Consider the following 17,916-nt stretch of genomic DNA (forward strand, 5'->3'; position numbering starts at 1 on the left):
CATAATAACGTTTACAACGACTTTAACGTTGCAATATTACCCATAGACCTTTTGCCAATCGCAGGGATTTCCTAATTTATGTTGCTAATAGTGTTGTAGGGCACCAAATCCACTACATCTGTTGCAACTAGAATAGCTGCAATTATTTCAAGCCTTTTCCAACTGAATATAATATTGTCAAATAAAACTTCTTGTGTTACAACATGGGTATGTCTTAACCATTCAAACACAGTCCACATTCTATAAAAACAATGCCAAATCTTCGTCTTCTTCAGTGTTTCCACTCGAATCTTTGGCATAAACAATGTCCGCCGTGAAATTTTGCAGCATTTTTGGTGTTGCTTGAAAGTGCTTGCAGCACTTGTTTGTAAGCATAAGATTTGCTCTTATCCCGACAATAGCATCCATAAGTTTTAGCTGCATGCGGTTTCTTGCCTTCGTTTTGACTGATGTAACAAGGGAGGATATTCTTTCCACAACAGCATTGCCCACTGGAGTTACAAGGCATGTTCATGCATACATTGCAAGCTCCATGAATGAATCATGACAAAGCACTCCGACCCGAAATTCTTCACTGTCGTGTGGAATTCCATGTGCCTTGAATGGTGCCGCTTCTTTCCAGTCAATGAAAATAACCTTTCTGTATGGTTCCTCAATCATACCTATATTATCCCCTGCTAAGTGCAAAAGTGGCAGTTTTGCAAAAGCTGGTCTTGATGCTTGGTTAAGAAAAACAATAGGATTCAATAATGACAAATTCTTGAAAGTATCTTTGACAGGGGGAAGTCTCTTAGAAACTTGACAATCTGCTTCCTCAAGCATAGATAGACACCTTGTCTTAACATTGTTTACATCTTGGAGTGCTTTGACATTCTTTATTTGGACATGGTTACATTCTGTTATACATGATGTTAACATCATGTATGTTTCTTTTCCTTACATTGGTGTCATAAAGCCTATTGTGAAGGCTCTGCTGGTGTAAATTGAGTTACTGGTACAAGGTGTGTGGATCCGTTTTTGTTTGCTGAAAAATACTGTCCGCCCTTTCAAATTCTTGCGCAATGGGTGTTGCAAACACAAAATATAAGTAATTGATGTCATCAGATAGCATTTCCTTTAGTAGAAGTCGAGCCTTGTACTTTCCATCCATCTTCTTTGCAGCTAATTCAGCACTAGTAAAGTAGGCCTTGAGCTCCAGCCAATTCATTAAAATGTTAAACATCACCTTCCCCCTTACTAACCATCTGGTAGATGACAGTTTTTCAAATGGAAGTGGAATACTTCACATCGGCTCAACAGCTGTTGTGGCATTCATGACAAGAAATATCTCCTTATATGCCTCCCTTCTTAACCGACTGTTACAAAACCATCGTGGTATTTCTGAAAGCATAAATCCAATGTTTGATGGCAGTTTTGAAAATGCATACTGAATGCATAATGCTCATTTATATGTCATGTTGTAATTGGTAGCATCAAGTTGTAATTGGTAGCATCAATATCTCTTAATTATCTGCTGCAATGCCGCGAGTACATGCTAAATGTAAGTCGGGATCTCAGAAAAGGAAGTTGGTTCAGATTCGGAAAGAAAGTGACAATGCAAATTTTGGACTGCTGCACAAATATTTCAAGCCATCTATGTCAGCTCAGGAATGTTCTGAACAAATTGAGGATGGTGCTGTTTTTCCATTAATGATAATGGTAGATGAGGAACTCCCTGTCGTAGTCGAAGGAGAGAGCTCAAGAGATCATTGTACCGAGGAATTATCAGTTACCACAGCGCAGCCAAAGTGTAGTGATTCTGTGGGAGGTCAGCCTGTTGGTATTGTGAGCAAAAACTGTGAAATTACTGGAAATACTGTAGTTAATTCAGCAAACATCTCACAACAGCCAAGCTTTAGTAGTACAGGTACCGCTGTAGGACCAGTCAGCAATGCTTCTTCTGACAAACCAGGTGCTGTCCTGATGGAATCTCAAGGCTGCTGCTCTACTCAGTCTCGGCCAGATTTGAATCTGTATCAGATCAATCTTCTACTGCTGTTCATTCTATTACCATTACCAAAGAAGTAGTAGGAAAATTATATGATATTGGAGTATGGCCATCTAGACTAAGTACACCAGAGAAGAATGAAGTTGTTTTGAGGGAGCCAGTTCAAGATGATTTGAGTTGTGTTGTGTTTCCTGTCACTAAAGGCAGAAAGTTCTCTGACTAATTTTCAGAGGAAGCTGAAAAATCAGAAACTACAGAAGCGTTCTTGGTTAGTATACTCGAAGTCGACCGATTCAGTGTATTGCTTCCACTGTAAATTATTCTCCAGTGGTAAAAGTAGCCTGGTCCATGATGGTTGCAGCGACTGGAAAAATCTTAGTAAAATATTAAGTGAACATGAAGTTTCTGGAGATCATTTCAAGGCACTCCACTTGTATTCGGAAAATAGTGCAGCTCTCAAAAATCCAACAGTTTTACAGAAGAATATCCAAAGTACGCACAGTGAACTTGTTGAATACTGGAGGTATATTATTAAACGAGAGTTTGCAATCATCCAGTACTTAGCGAGACATCATTGTGCTTTACGCGGTACTGCTGGGCATGAACGGCTTGGGGATCCACAGTAAGGCCAGTTTCTGGGCCTTGTAGAACTTCTGGCAAAGTTTGATCATGTCCTTTTAGAGCATACTAACAAAGTCAAAAATCGACAGATACCCGATCATTATTTGGGGGAAAATATTCAAAATGAGCTCATTTCTCTGGTGGGTAAGAATAATCTAGATGAAATATCTTCCAGTATTCGTAGAAGCACATACTTCAGTGTCCTTCTTGACTGTACTCCTGATTGCAGTCATGAAGAACAAATGACGCTTGTTGTCAGATACGTGAATACTGAAGGTGATGTTTCTGTGAAAGAACATTTCACTGGTTTTCTCAATGTTAAAGAAACTTCCTCGGTGGGTCTAACCCAGAGGTCTCAAACTCAATTGTGCTCGCGGGCCATTTTCTAGTTTTTGATGATGCCGCGGGCCGCAGCATCAATAATAGTAGGCTTACCATACGTCCTCTTTTAAGAGGATTTGTCCTCTTTTTTTACTTTTTTGAAAGTGTCCTCGGAGGACGCCCTTTTGTCCTCTTTTTTGAGATTTTGTCCTCTTTATTTGAAAATTTAGGTCAGATTTAGAGGAAATTGCGAGTGATATGCCCCAAATTAGCGCAGAAGTGAAGCTCCGGCGGGTATCTCGGAGGGAAAAGCGGTGATTTTAGCTCTGAGCGAAAAGAAGACCTTTTTTTTAGTCATCCACCTGGCAATGTGGAGAGAAAAACGTTATTTTGAGCTCTGAGCGGAAGTGATGACCTTTTTTTTTAGTCAACCGATCACGAAGTGGGTAAAATTTACCGGTATTTGAGAATTCTTCTCCAGTTTAGCATGTCTGAAATTTCTGAAAAAGTGTCCTCTTTTTACATTTCCAGAATATGGTAAGCCTAAATAATAGGGATATTCAATGTATAATTTCCAAGTAGGTCTTATTTGACGGGACCTTGCAGACAGGTATTCCACAAACATCGTGGAAATTTAATTTACGATTGCATTATTCACGCTTGACACGGAAAAAATCACAGTTTCAAATATTTGAATAAAATTGTTTTTGTGCGGGGCATAATTTTTTAATTAATGAGTTATATAGACAGACATCATACGAGAGTTTGCATCATGACATCGTGAAACTGTCGGGTTATAATTAGGGATGGTGTGAACCTCTAAAAGGTTCAGGTTCGTGTGAACGCGAACCTTTTTGAAAGGTTCTGTGTGAACACGAACGTGAACCTCGTGACGTCACGTGACGTCATATTGTTAATTCCAACCCTTTCTTTCAATGAAGTGATAGCCTATGCCCTATATTTATGTACACGATACCTAGCGAAGATTCGGCCCACATAATGCCACAATGATGAAGTACATATCGGCGTTTTAAACGTCGCTAAATGTATCAATTGCGGTAATCAAAGGATATAATAATTGCATAAAATCAGTACCTTCCGTCGCTATGCCAACAATTTCGTCGAGGACTTACCAAGGAATATAAGCTTACGCCTTAACGGTCCTAGCCAGACCGGACAATGTGTTCGGAGTCTGAGTATTGATTCATTGATATTGAGCAGAGTGTACAACTGGTTTCTATACTGGCTACCGATACCACAAACAACAAGTTATGCAGCAGTAGCAAGCACCTTAATCGCACAAATTTGGTTTTAATGATACAGTAAAGATATGAAGTCAAAATTGACCCAGTACGACCGTTCGATTTTTTACATCAGAAGACGATAGCAATGTCATTGATTGGTTGAATAAGCATCATTCGCTGACTACGTATATCGATAGCGGGTCAAGCTCACAGCAGATAGTCACTAAATATTTACAAACGGAAGGCTGGATGTTCCGAGAAAATTTTTGCAGCAAAGCAAGTAAAACTTTTAAGGTTGTCGAGGTGAATGGTGCATGCTCGTTTAGTGTTGATTTTCTATGCTGCCAGCACCATGCATGGAGTGGCCCGCAGTTGAAATGCAATAAATTTGAGCCAAAAATCTTATAATGGAGTGAAAATTACAATTTACCAAAAGGTTCACAGTGCAGCAGACATGGGGTGATTACTTTATGAATGTAATCGATTGCGATTACGATTACTTCGGAATCACGCGATTACGATTACGATTACGATTACAGCAAAATCAGGAAGTAGTCGATTACGATTACATTGGAAAAGTAATCACGATTACTCACGATTACATTTGTTTTGCTTAGGACTATAATCTTAAATGAGATATTGGAAGACAATATAAGGATTGCGATGAAAAGGCTTAATGAGATATCAAATTTCTTCATACATCATGCGTCATTTGCTTATTACGTCATAATATACCAATTGCCCAACTTTGTAGTGGATGATTTATCGCCTCCAACGATTTGCATTATCGCCAGGTCTTTACCTGCCGCACCCCAAATTCCTTAATAGGGTGGGGAGCGTGCTCGAAGGGGACTCAAAAGTGTGGTGTAGTGTAGTGGTGGCTTTTGGGGTGGGCGAGGTGGGCGGTCGCCCTGGTCGAAGGGCTCCCCTATTTGGATTATGCGCTTTCTTCAAGGATAATAACGAATAAACATGGAAATAAGTGTAAAGGAAGAATAGGATTCCGTGCAGATGTGTCAATCATCATCAAATCTCTGCATTTGTTAGAAAAGTACCATATCCCGATAATCATCACGTCTCTGCATGCGGTAGAATTACTTAGTTTTAATGTAGTCTATCCTTGCACACATGAAATAATAGACATGGCCGAATCCAGCACCTGGCTAAACCGTGATAGATAGATAATAATAACAGATGCGAAAGGGGACTCTGGGGGGCGAAGTCCCCCATAAGTTAAGGATAGATACTTATAGGGGGGGCCGGTAAGTCTCGCCCAGCCCCCCCCCCCGCTCAGCAGCTGAACATGGGTCGGCCGACCCCAAGGAACATACGAACGCAGTCGCTCGGGACATTGCTTGTCTTCGCCCACGCGGCGGCTCAACGGGAATCTATAGTTAATATTCCCGAGTCTCGACGCGGAGATTGGCGCTTCTGCGCGCACTGCAGCAACGCAACTAAGCTTGGAGGAGCTGGTGTGAGTTCCTGCGAGTGAGCGTTTTTTGTTCTTGGTAAGGGCCGGAAAACCGGCCCAGTGCTCTGATTGTCTTACTTTAAGTGAAGAAATCCAACTGAACACTGATAAACGACGGGAGTAGGCTACGTGGTAACCCGTCAGTCGTCGCAATAATCAGTACACACTACACAAGAAGTAGCTTTTTGTTTCAAAACGGTTGGTGACCCCTGCTCCAGTAGACAGCTGGGTTTGAAATGCATACCTCTTCCTCTCAAGAAAAAACATGCCTAGGCTATTTTATGGGAACAGGCATTTCGGAGCCGGTCATTACCGCGCCACGATCCCACAACACACCAAAAGACATGCAGTTTCGGCCAACACGCAACTCCACGGGATGTGATACCAATAAAGAAATACCTTGGCCAAACTTAGGGTATTCGTCCATTGTCAATAGCCGCGCTGGGTGGGCGTGACTAATAACTCCTGTCCTTCCAATCTGGGCCCACAATGCAAATGTCACCCGGCGCATCCACAAAGGAATAAAGCCATGACAACTTGTGTGTGCGTCTCACAAAAGATATATATTCTTTTGGTCTGCTACGTTTGGGCTAGTACAATATCTTTTGATTATACAACGGACTGGAGGTCGCGAATTAACAACATACAGTAATAATCACAACATACCAGATGCTATGAATATGAATTACGTGCCTCAGCTTTACAGGTAAATCTGACACTCGGGGCTCAGAGAGGTTATAAATGAATAGTAATATAATGCAATTACCAATATTATTGACGAAATTCAGTTTTGAAAATTGACCAACGGTTGGACAGGAGAATTGCTGTTTTGGCTGAATTGCTGATTCTAGCTACAACCCACGCTAACATGTCAGGCTATATAAGCGGATGGTTATGGCGGCAGGTCCAAATGCTAAGTAACAAACTGTGAAATAACGACTGACGCCCGTTTCAAGTAGTTATATGAGAATAAGATATAGTTAACATAAAAATTCTGCCTTCAACTTAATGCATATACTGCGAGCTGCTGTTACGAGAAACGGCTAAACACGGCTCGGTTATGATATATATCAGCAGCTGTTTATTTGTAATGCTTCGTTGTGGAAACTGCAATGTTTTATTCGACGAGTACAAAATTCCGAATCTTCGTCAGGTGCACGTGCGTATGTAGTGTAGGCCTGCTGCTCGCCAAGCAGCGATGGTAAACTGCGTTTAACTAAGCAGAACCAAAAACCAATACATAAGTTACTATTTGAGCAGAGTGGTGATCAATATCCTGCTGCGAGGTAGCGGCTTCTGTAGTGTATTGATAACCTGATATACACCACGGGAGGTGTTCTTACAATCACACTACGATGTTCACCGCATGTCTGTTTACTATGTGTGGATACTTCTTACGCAATGACGAGCGGAGCAAATACTTCTGACGTAATAATGAGTCAGTGGCGTTTGAAAACAGACGTTTGTGCTATCGCTAACGTGGTATATTAATTCCTTCAAGTTCACGAATATTCAGTTTATGTCATAGTCCTTGTACAAACACAAAGTAATCGTTCTTTCACAAAAAAATCGATTAGATATGGGAAGTAATCGATTACGATTACGATTACTTCGGATTTTTTTCGAATGTAATCGATTGCGATTACGATTACTTCAAAATGCTGTAATCGTCGTAATCGATTACGATTACTAATCGCGATTACCCCATGTCTGCAGTGCAGAACTTACCAAGGTTCTGTTGTGAACGCGAACCTCTAAATTTCCGAGGTTCACACACAGAACGCGAACGTGAACCTCAACCTCACGTTCACACCATCCCTAGATATAATATTGTAACTAGTGGACCTTTGACGTGCCACAATTTTATGCAGAATATTTTTAAATCTACTGAAGAATGATCTGATATCAGACATTTGAGCGGTGTAGCCTAATCCTGGTTTTGATAAAGTCGTGATAAGTATAGGCTATTGGTATTGTCATTGCCAACTTCAAATTAAATCAGCCTTAGATTTTGCCTTCGATTATTATTGGAACATATCAATAACAACTTGAATATAAACATTATTGAACCATAGTAATAGCATTGCTTCTTAATCTTATTAGCGATCGTACCCCTTGTACTTCCAATGAGATTTCTCGTACACAATTTCTGACGGTAGGCTACCTATATTATAATCAGAAAGCGCATTGACATAAAATCGCGCGTAGCGCGAAGACTATTTTCCATTTGAATTAATTGGCCAAGAACATATTCCACAGCATATAGGCCTAATTCCACAATTCATCTCGCACACCCTGATGAGGTGCTTCGTACCCTGATGGGGTCTACGGACTCTGGTTAAGAACTCCTGGAATATAAATGTCCAATCGGCGTATAATTCATTGGTGTTACAGCTGTAGAGCGTACTACTAGGCCTACCCTAATCGCCACCGATAATAACATCGATAAAGAGATCAAAAAACACCCAGCATGTAATCAACTATACGTCACGGGGGTCATAGAATGCCAATGGTTGCCATACTGACCTGATTAGATAGCTATATACCCTACGCAACGCAAGCTACGACCTTTTGATATATTAATATTCTCATGGCAGTTTCATAGATTGTTGCGTCCCTGGGATTAACAAGTCACCGTTCCGAGTCGAAAGTCCTTCTCTGATTTTAACGTTTTACCCAGGGTTGTAACCAAGTCACATGGTTCCGAGTCACGAGTCAATCATACTTTTGTGGTTTTGACTCGAGTCGAGTCATTTTCAATTCATCACAGACTCGAGTCCGAGTCCAAGTCACCGTTTAAAGGGTCAAGCCCGAGTCATGGTGTTATGACTCGAGTCGAGTCCAAGTCACAGTATTGAAGTCATGTTCAACTCATGTTTTCAATCCTGCTTGGGTGATATCGAATTCCTTGTTTGCGAAACATGCTCATTTTGTCCCTATCATAGTCTTGGCACGTGTTTATTTAGGCAGATAACGGACAGGTCCTGGCCTCATTTACCGATGCTAAAGATAAGTTTACTAATCTTAGAACTTAAAATCAAATATCTCTCTTGTCAGTCTGATACATCACCAATACAAGCATTCAGTTTTTATTATGAACACATCGACGATAGCTCACGAATAGCTGATAGAGAACCAACGAATTCACGTCTACATACTATCTGATAGAGAACCAACAAATTCGTGTCAAGATACTAGTTGATAGAGAATCAATGGATGCATGTTTATGTAGAGGTATTTACAACAGGCCAGCATGCTGTAAAAGCGTGCATGCAACTATGTGCATTGTGCAGTGACAACAGAGCAGATACCTTTTGATTATACTAAAGGTTTACCCAATTGCATTACAGACTACATCGCAGTTACAGCATTGGAGAAATAATTGTACGATGGGGCTGTTCAAAAACATATTTTCAAATTTTCCGGCTACTTCTTAAAATTGCTAGATTGCCTAAAAAATCAAATTTGGCTCAATTCCAACCAGTAGAAAGCAATGCTATGAAAGAAAATTTTAGACTAATTACAAATAGAGATTTTCGAATTTTACCAGCTATCTCATGATATCGTTACATTGTGTAAAAATATGATTCATAGCAAATTTGACTCAATTCCAACTAGAAAAAGTGAAGTTATTAGAGTAGAATGTTTTGGATATGAAAAAATAGTTGGCTTACCACTATGTAATTATATTATATGAAAGAATTTCTCACTAAAATACTCCATTTCTTTTCAAATCCAAAATATTCTCCTCTCACATCATTGATTCCACTTTTTTCAAATTAAGCCAGATTCAGTGTTCCTTTTATGCAACATAACAATTTTCTCAAGTAACCACCCAGTAAAATAAAAAAGAAGTTATTTTAGAAAAACCATATTGTACAAACATCACACAACATTAGCCATTCATTATTACTCACGTGCACAATGCACATACCTGACAAAACGTCAAATGGACGAGGGGCATTGTCTGTTTTCACAGACCGCAGAGCAAATCAATGAGTTACACCTCAAAAATACTAATGTGGAAAGGAGATTCTCAAATATGTTAAAGCGGCATGGCCGTAGAATGAATCCACATCTAGGCCTACTGAATACACGTTCCACTAGTACACTAGATGCAGGAATTGACAAGCATTTTTGAACCACACTGAAGAGCATTGAATACTCATTCTTTGTAGTCGCCCAAAAATGCAAAGAATCATCGCCTTCAAATCTACACACGAGCTTATCAGTCTCTTCACCATCTGAGTCATTTCATTGGCTCTAATTGAACTTTGATTTAATTGTTTGCTTGTATAATTGAAAAGTCTTGAGTACTTTAATTGCGGAGGATCTATTACCTCTTCATCACTGGACGATTTTGTACAATGCATTGCTACTATGTATGATTTTCTGTTGTTTTTATGGCGGCATATCTGATATCAGACAAGTGCAACGAAAGCAGTGGTGACAAATAGCGATGTCGGCAGAATTCGTCGGATGCGTTGATCTAGCCATTATGATTCGCAAATTTCTTCATCTTCAAGTCATATAAAATAAGCCGAGTCAATGACTTGGGTCGAGTCATGCGTAATGACTCGAGTACAAGTCGAGTCAATCCAAATATTGACTCGAGTCGAGTCGAGTCATTTTCCCATTTCAAGAAAATGACTCGAGTCAAGTCGAGTCATAAAAAAATCGTGACTCGAGTCTGACTCGAGTCGAGTCATGACTCGAGTCATTACAACCCTGGTTTTACCCGACTCAACTAGAGTCAATTACCCAATCAATCCGAATTCGAGTAATTTTATGAAAAGGTCGCACCAAACCAAATCAAAATTTTCAGTCACGAATCATCAACGGGTAATGTTTTATCGTCATGAACTAGATATGTGACGTAATAACTGAACTTCTACCACATGACTTTTAAAAGTGATGTGATATAGTGAAGTTTGTTGAGATGTCAGTGATTTCCATAGTAGTTTTAGGGTGAAATGTAAGTTCTCATACTTATAAAAGATATATCGCACTTGAATACATAGTTGAATACTTGAAATTCCAAAATGTCGTCGCGGGCCGCACAAATTGCTCTGACGGGCCGCGTGTTTGAGACCTCTGGTCTAACCAAAGCATTGCTTGATCGACTGGAAGAGCTTGGTCTGGACATTGCTAATTGTCGAGGGCAAGGATATGATAATGGTGCAAACATGGCTGGTCGAAATGCTGGTGTACAAAAAAAAATTTTGAATTTAAATCAACGTGCCTTTTTAATGCCCTGTGGATCACATTCCCTGAATCTGGTTCTCTGCGATGCTGCTAAACAGTGGTGGCTTTTGGGGTAGGCGAGGTAGGCGGTCGCCTAGGCCCCCATGGTTGATTTACGCGCTTTCGAGGGCCCCCCTCCTCGGTTCACGCGCTTTTTTCAAACTATTTCTCCGGTTTACGCGCTTTTTTTCAAGTATTACCATTTTCTGAATAACCGCGGAATCCTTGTGTCTATAAAGAATATGGTATTGTACCGTAAAGACAGGTCAATCATCAATTCTCATTTTTTCGTAATCATTTTATGAATAACCACAAAAATCCATGCACCAATGTAGAATATGGTACCGTAAGCAGTAGTCGATCATTAAATTTCTGCATTAGTTGCAAGAGCTCACTTTGATTTGATGATCTCCATCCATTTTGCCATTAGCTAAAGGCCTCCCCCTCCTACATTTACGCGAATGTTATCATTTTGCAGAAAACTGAAAATACATGTACCCAAGTAGAATATAATACCGTAAACAGTAGTCAATCATTAAATTTCTGCACCCACTAAAATGGCTTACTTTGATTTTATGAAGGGGCCCCCCTTCTACATTTATGCGAATTTTAGTTATAATTTTGCGAATAACTGTGAAAATACATGTAGAATATAGTACCGTAAGCCTCGTACATAGATATGCCCATCAGCCTAAACCTAGCCCAGCAGCAGCCTTGCTACCTACAAGCAAGTACGAACTACCAACGGGGCAACATCACTCCTTAGGTGCTCGCGAGCACCGTCAGTGAATAGGTCGTGTCCCAGCCAACTATCCACGCAGAGATTCCGACCGGTACATCCAACTCAAGCCTGCAAATCGGGGTTGTTGTAACCAAGTCACAAGACTCCGAGTCACGTGACTCCGAGTCACAAGTCATCTCACTTTCATAATTTTGACTCGAATCAGGTCTAGTCATTTTCGATTCACCACCGAGTCCAAGTCAGCGAGAAGCGGGTCTAGTCCGAGTGATGATATTATGACTCGAGTCCAAGTCCAAGTCATTGTGTTGACTGCTCAGTTTCCAGTTAAAGTCTTGTTAAACCCACTTTTATAAACCTGCTTCGTGATATCGAATGGTTCGCATTTATAATATAACAAATTTTTTTCACTTTAAGCAGTTTCTGGTCGAATTTTCAAGTACCAGCACTAGTAGACGAAATCCCGATAGTGTTTTTACTTTACTATTCTTCGAAATTACAATGAAATGTCGGTCTTGGCGGTCTGAGTCTCGAGTCATATGACTTGGTTCGAGTCGTGGGCAATGACTCGAGTCCAAGTCGAGTCAGTACACAAATTGACTCGAGTCAAGTCGAGTCATTTCGGTATTTTGAGAAAATGACTCGAGTCAAGTCGAGTCATCAAAAAATCGTCACTCGAGTCGAGTCATGACTCGAGTCATTACAACCCTGCTGCAGACTGCTGCTCCCGACTATTAATACTTGACGCTACCAAACACAGAAACATACACTCACTCGCATCCATCTTCAGCTTCGCTCTCAGCCAACTCCGTCCTCAACCAACTCAACATGCGCTCTCCAGCCATACCACGCCCAACATCATTTCTGAACGGCAAATACAGAAACATTCTGGCAACCTGTTTCCATAACTGGAAGAGTAAGATAAGTAGGCCTACATAAAAATGCCGGCCAAGAATTGCTTGATTTCAATGACTTTTAGTTGGAATTCGTGTCTTTGTGTGCGAAGTTGTTGTAAATGCGAACCATATTGCGTTAAATGTTTCTTAGACAGACTTCGTGTGTCTTTGAGTGCGAAAGTTGTTGCAGATACGAACCAAATTCCGTTGAATTGTTCTTAGACTTTAAGAACATAACATACCTGAGCTTTTGCAACGTGGGAAATATTTGGGCGTTGGGTTACAGCATCGCCTCGGTTTTCATCAATTTCATTAAATTTGTGCTGCTACAAGATAAACAAAAATGGTTACTGCTATTAATATCTGGTATGGGTTTTCAATTTGATGATACAAGCTATTTCGCCGGATATGTAAGTTAAGAAATTGACGTTTCATAAAAATGTGATGATCTCCATAAATGGTCGATTTGACCACACTGCCCCATATAGGCTACTCTCCCGGCCTTATACTGAGAAGACTCCTCCAATAACAGGAATATGGCCCTATAATATACGATACAGTGTGTATTGTGCATGTTTCTCAGAGTGTCATAATTAAAACTGAAAACTGACTCGGTGCTGAATGAGAATCCGAACTAGTCAAGCTCTGTCCAAGATCTCAAAGAATTCTTGCTCGATGCGCCCAATGTTTCCCGTATTTCTGGAGCATACGTCTTTCGAAATACTCAGATTGTCGCGGATTCATTACGTTGTGTGTTTACACTAGGGTTACCAAACGTCCTCTTTTTTGACTATTTCTTAGTGTCCTCGGAGGACGCTCAAGTGTCCTCTTTTTCGAGAAGTTGCCCTCTTATTTGAAGATATTGGTTAAATATAGGTTAAAATTCAACTGAGATACAGTAAATCAGCACTGCAGTAACGCTCAGGCGGCTATTTGGGGAGCCTAGCCGGATAGTTGACCTTTTTTTTAGTCAACCGACCACAAAGTCGGGAAAAATTTTGAAGAAGTGTCCCTTTTCGGTCTCGGATGACCAAAATATGGTGACGCCCGTTTACACTAAAGTTTAGTAATAGTTTAATAGCAAAATATCATTCGGCAAGATGATATTGTAGGATTAGCTAACTATCATTCAGCAAGCTTATATCGTAGGATTAGCTAACAAAATTCAACCCCAGCAAACACAACACCGTAAAAGGATCATCTCGATTAGGTTCTGATTTTATAAGTGTCGGGGAATGTCTAAAATACGTAGTAGGATGGTCTAGTGGTTATATTCAATCAAAATAAATTCCTACTCGGTGTTGTTCCATGGCATGCGTTAGACTTCGTTATATCCCGTTGTTAACCTAATAATGCTAATTTTCTATCGCTTGCAGGTATGTCTAAAATACGTAGAAAGGATACTTCGGTGTTACATTCAAAAACGATATATATTCCTAACCGGTGTTCTTCGATCTCATGCGAAAGCTTCGATATATCCATTAGAAAACATCATTACCCCTTCATTATGTTGCGTGAAGTGCAACTTACCCTGCTCCGGAAGCATAATAACTCCGGAGCCTTCGGTTGAAAAGACCAGTCATGCGTATAGTGTAGCGTGCTGGTTAGGGTTGTTCAGAATTGACCGACTTTCAAAAAGTCTAGGTTTTCAGTCCGTTTCCCATGCCTTATACCTTAAAAACAAATTCTGACAACTTTTTTTTGTAATTCATCCCCTGCATCCGTGTGCACATTGCCGTTTTCTCATGCACCTAAAAATTTCTTCGGAATTAGGGGATTCCCGTTGTCAGTGACTCGACAGGAGCCCGTGTGTTCTCATTGACGTGACGCGTATGTTCTAGCGCTGATGAAGCGCTGAGCACGGCTGTGAAACGGGGATCATTGATTAGTCGGGTGCCTTGCTGCTTTGTTGTTGATGGACTGTGTTTACGATTGAGGTGCAGGACTTACCAGGCGGCGTTTTGACTCATGCTATTTAGCGCGTGATTAGTGAACATAGTATTATAGCAGTATACAACTATTTGACATAATAGACCTGATACTCTTTTCCTTTCTACTGGGATAGAAACAAAGCTTGCAAATGTCTATTCCAGTTGTTTGCGATTGCGCATGGTTTTTGTATCCTTTATTTGATAACGTTTTTAGAGGAATCAGTTTGTCTTTCAACTGTCCTTATTTGTATTTCGTGTTTGTGCTAATTGTATTTGTACCGATTTTAGTGATTTGATTGTTTGATTACTGTGTTAAATTGTCTTTTTTCGCTAGTATAAATTGCCCTCGCTGCCGTTGTCTCGTCCTCCATACCATCGAGCAACGGACGAGCGAGCACTATTGCGAATCTCACTTTGCTTGTATTAACATCAGTGTATTCTTGAAGCAATTCCGAAGTTCCCATTGTTTGATCTTCGATTTGGGTTGCTTGATTCTGTTGAAATACAAGACTGATACGCAAGGTTAGCGAGTCCAAGAGCAGATTCAGCTGAGCAGACAGGATTCGACGCCTGCTAAATCGGCACTCATTTACATTGGAGTGCCGCGTCGAAACAATTCGCAATAAGGTTGTCCGGAATCAATTCGCCAGTGAGTCTGGAAGCAATTCGCATTAAAGCTAATTCAAGCTCATGACTCTCCTCGGTTCGGGCGCAGGCATTCAGTCTACATTCAAGACTCTGCTGCCCATCATGGATTGATCACCGCTGCTTGGCATAGAATCTGCTACATTTTGTGTTTTTTTGAAGTTTATTGCTGCAAGAGACGCCTCAAAGATTGCGACGACGGGTTCAACTTCTTCAATGGCGACGGATTTCGCAGCAGTCACAAGATTTTTCCTACAACGATGGCCGTCATCACACTTGGATAAAGTCGGTTACGTTGCAGCCGCGTTCGGTTCTCCGTCCCAACAACGTTTCATCGCTCGTGGAGCTGCTGGACGCCTCTCTCTCTCGTGATAAGTGATTTAGTCTTATCACTAGTAGAGTTGCTGGACGCCTATGTACGATTGAAGGTGATTTATTCGTATCACTAGTATAGAATTGCTGAACGCCACTCTACCATTTAAATGTGATTTGCTCTCATCACTAGAAGAGTTGCTGAACGCCTCTCTACCATTCAGAGTGGTACATTGAACGTTATTGAGATGGGAGGCTCGATAGCTTCTAACACGATGAACATTAAGTTTAGTCCGTGTGTATTGGAATGATGACACTGGCATTAGTCGGGAATGGAATTGTCTGTGTACGCCCTTTGAAAAAATTTAGTTGATCACGGACCCAAGTCGCTCAACTTGATGGCTTCAACCGGCTGATCCATCTAATTATTCTCTCTCAACGTTGACTGGGCGTGATATAAATATTAATTCACTTTCTTTGGTTAGCGCTCTCGATACCCCATGATTCACGCAATATGTTACGCGACCACAAAGGAACTCGTGATTCCGATTTAATGTCGATATGGACATGGACACTGGACAGTCGTCTGCCTTGTGCGGTCACAGATTAATGTATGCTTACCTGAGTACTGACTGATCTGATAACTTATTGGTGCAATTCTGTTGACTGGGACCAGTCAAATGGGGCAGTGTTTGCGATTGCGCATGGTTTTTGTATCCTTTATTTGATAACGTTTTTAGAGGAATCAGTTTGTCTTTCAACTGTCCTAATTTGTATTTCGTGTTTGTGCTAATTGTATTTGTACCGATTTTAGTGATTTGATTGTTTGATTACTGTGTTAAATTGTCTTTTTTCGCTAGTATAAATTGCCCTCGCTGCCGTTGTCTCGTCCTCCATACCATCAAGCAACGGACGAGCGAGCACTATTGCGAATCTCACTTTGCTTGTATTAACATCAGTGTATTCTTAAAGCAATTCCGAAGTTCCCATTGTTTGATCTTCGATTTGGGTTGCTTGATTCTGTTGAAATACAAGACTGATACGCAAGGTTAGCGAGTCCAAGAGCAGATTCAGCTGAGCAGACAGGATTCGACGCCTGCTAAATCGGCACTCATTTACATTGGAGTGCCGCGTTGAAACACCAGTGACTGGGGAAAACCGCCAGTCGGTTGCTATAAATTTTTCGTTATATCCCAAGATATCAATATACTGGTATGAGTTTTTCCAATTTAGGAATAACTATCTTCGATAATCCATAACTGGATCTAATCTGGCTACTCCTGTGCAAGTTATGCAGTATGTGTTCGACCTAAAACTTTAAAAGAACTGAAATGTTTTCCACTATTCTTTGTTGCTTGACTGAGTTTATGTATATCTGTTTTTCTAAGATTAGCTGTAGTGCGAAATGTCTGAAAAAAAAAAGAAAATCGTCATCTAGTGAAGCAGTACCGAAGAAAAACTAGAAGAACACGATCGCAGACAAAGCATTTCTTAGTTGGGCCATCTGAGGAAGCCATTACGGGATCGAATTTGCCCACTCTGAGGCAAGTTATGCAATATGTGCTACACCTGAGAGAGCATTCATTTTTTAAAAATGAACCAGTCAAGTCACACATCCAGATCGCAGTAGATGAAGTGATCGGTTTTTGGTTACTTGCTGGCATAAAGACTATCACAAAAGTCAATGCCACTAAAAGATTGGAAACAGTATGGAAACAATGGCTGTCACTAAAGAAAACTGCAGGCCGGCAACATGTATCAAAAAAACAAAGCGACTTTGAAGTTAAACTGAGTAAGCTATGGGATATAGGAGCCCCTGACGCGATAGCGACAATTGAAGCAAGTAGACTTCTTTCTGACGATAAAAAACGTGAAGACATAGCATTTTATCAGGATCAAAGGGGTCCGAGATTAGCAACGATCGGTGGCAAAGATAAAGTGTTGAAAACGAAAATCATGCAACAAAAGAGACGGACCATGAGTGCAAGAGAGTCTGCACCAGCATCAAGTAGCAAAGGTGAATTTACAGAGAGCTCATCTATATCTTCACAGGTAGCTGACACTTCTCACAGCACTGATTGTGAACTTGCACAGTCGACATCTGGTCATTCCGCTAAATTTGTGACTCTAAAAGCTCCTATAAACGTATTCAGCGACGAAGACCTATGCCAGGTTTTTGATCGCTTGAAAGTCAGTGATAATGCCGCTGCCATGATAACTGCAGCACTGATTAAAGCTTGCGATGGCAACCCTAATGACTTCCATCTTTCATGATCTGGGACCTATCGACGACGCATTGCAAATCGTTTTAAAATTTCCGAATCTATCTTTGAAAAAATATCCACCAATCCACCAGAGCACATTGCATTGCACTGGGATGGAAAGCTCACTAAGAGTCGTCTAGGATATCAATTTGAGGCCTTGGCAGTGCTCGCATCGTCTGCGTATTCCGGCGCATTTAAGAAAGGGAAACTTCTTGGCATTCAAACTCTGGAAAGTGCCACA

General features: G+C 40.7%; 1 pseudogene; it reads right to left on the minus strand.

The window, feature by feature from the left end:
• Positions 1-240: 240 nt before the first annotated feature.
• On the minus strand, positions 241-14,918 carry LOC145436490 (uncharacterized; annotated as a pseudogene).
• Between the last annotated feature and the right edge of the window lie 2,998 nt (positions 14,919-17,916).

This window comes from Botryllus schlosseri, chromosome 3 (genome assembly GCF_051294905.1).
Source record: "Botryllus schlosseri isolate E-star chromosome 3, Bs_hap1, whole genome shotgun sequence".
Classification (NCBI taxonomy): Eukaryota; Metazoa; Chordata; class Ascidiacea; order Stolidobranchia; family Styelidae; genus Botryllus; species Botryllus schlosseri.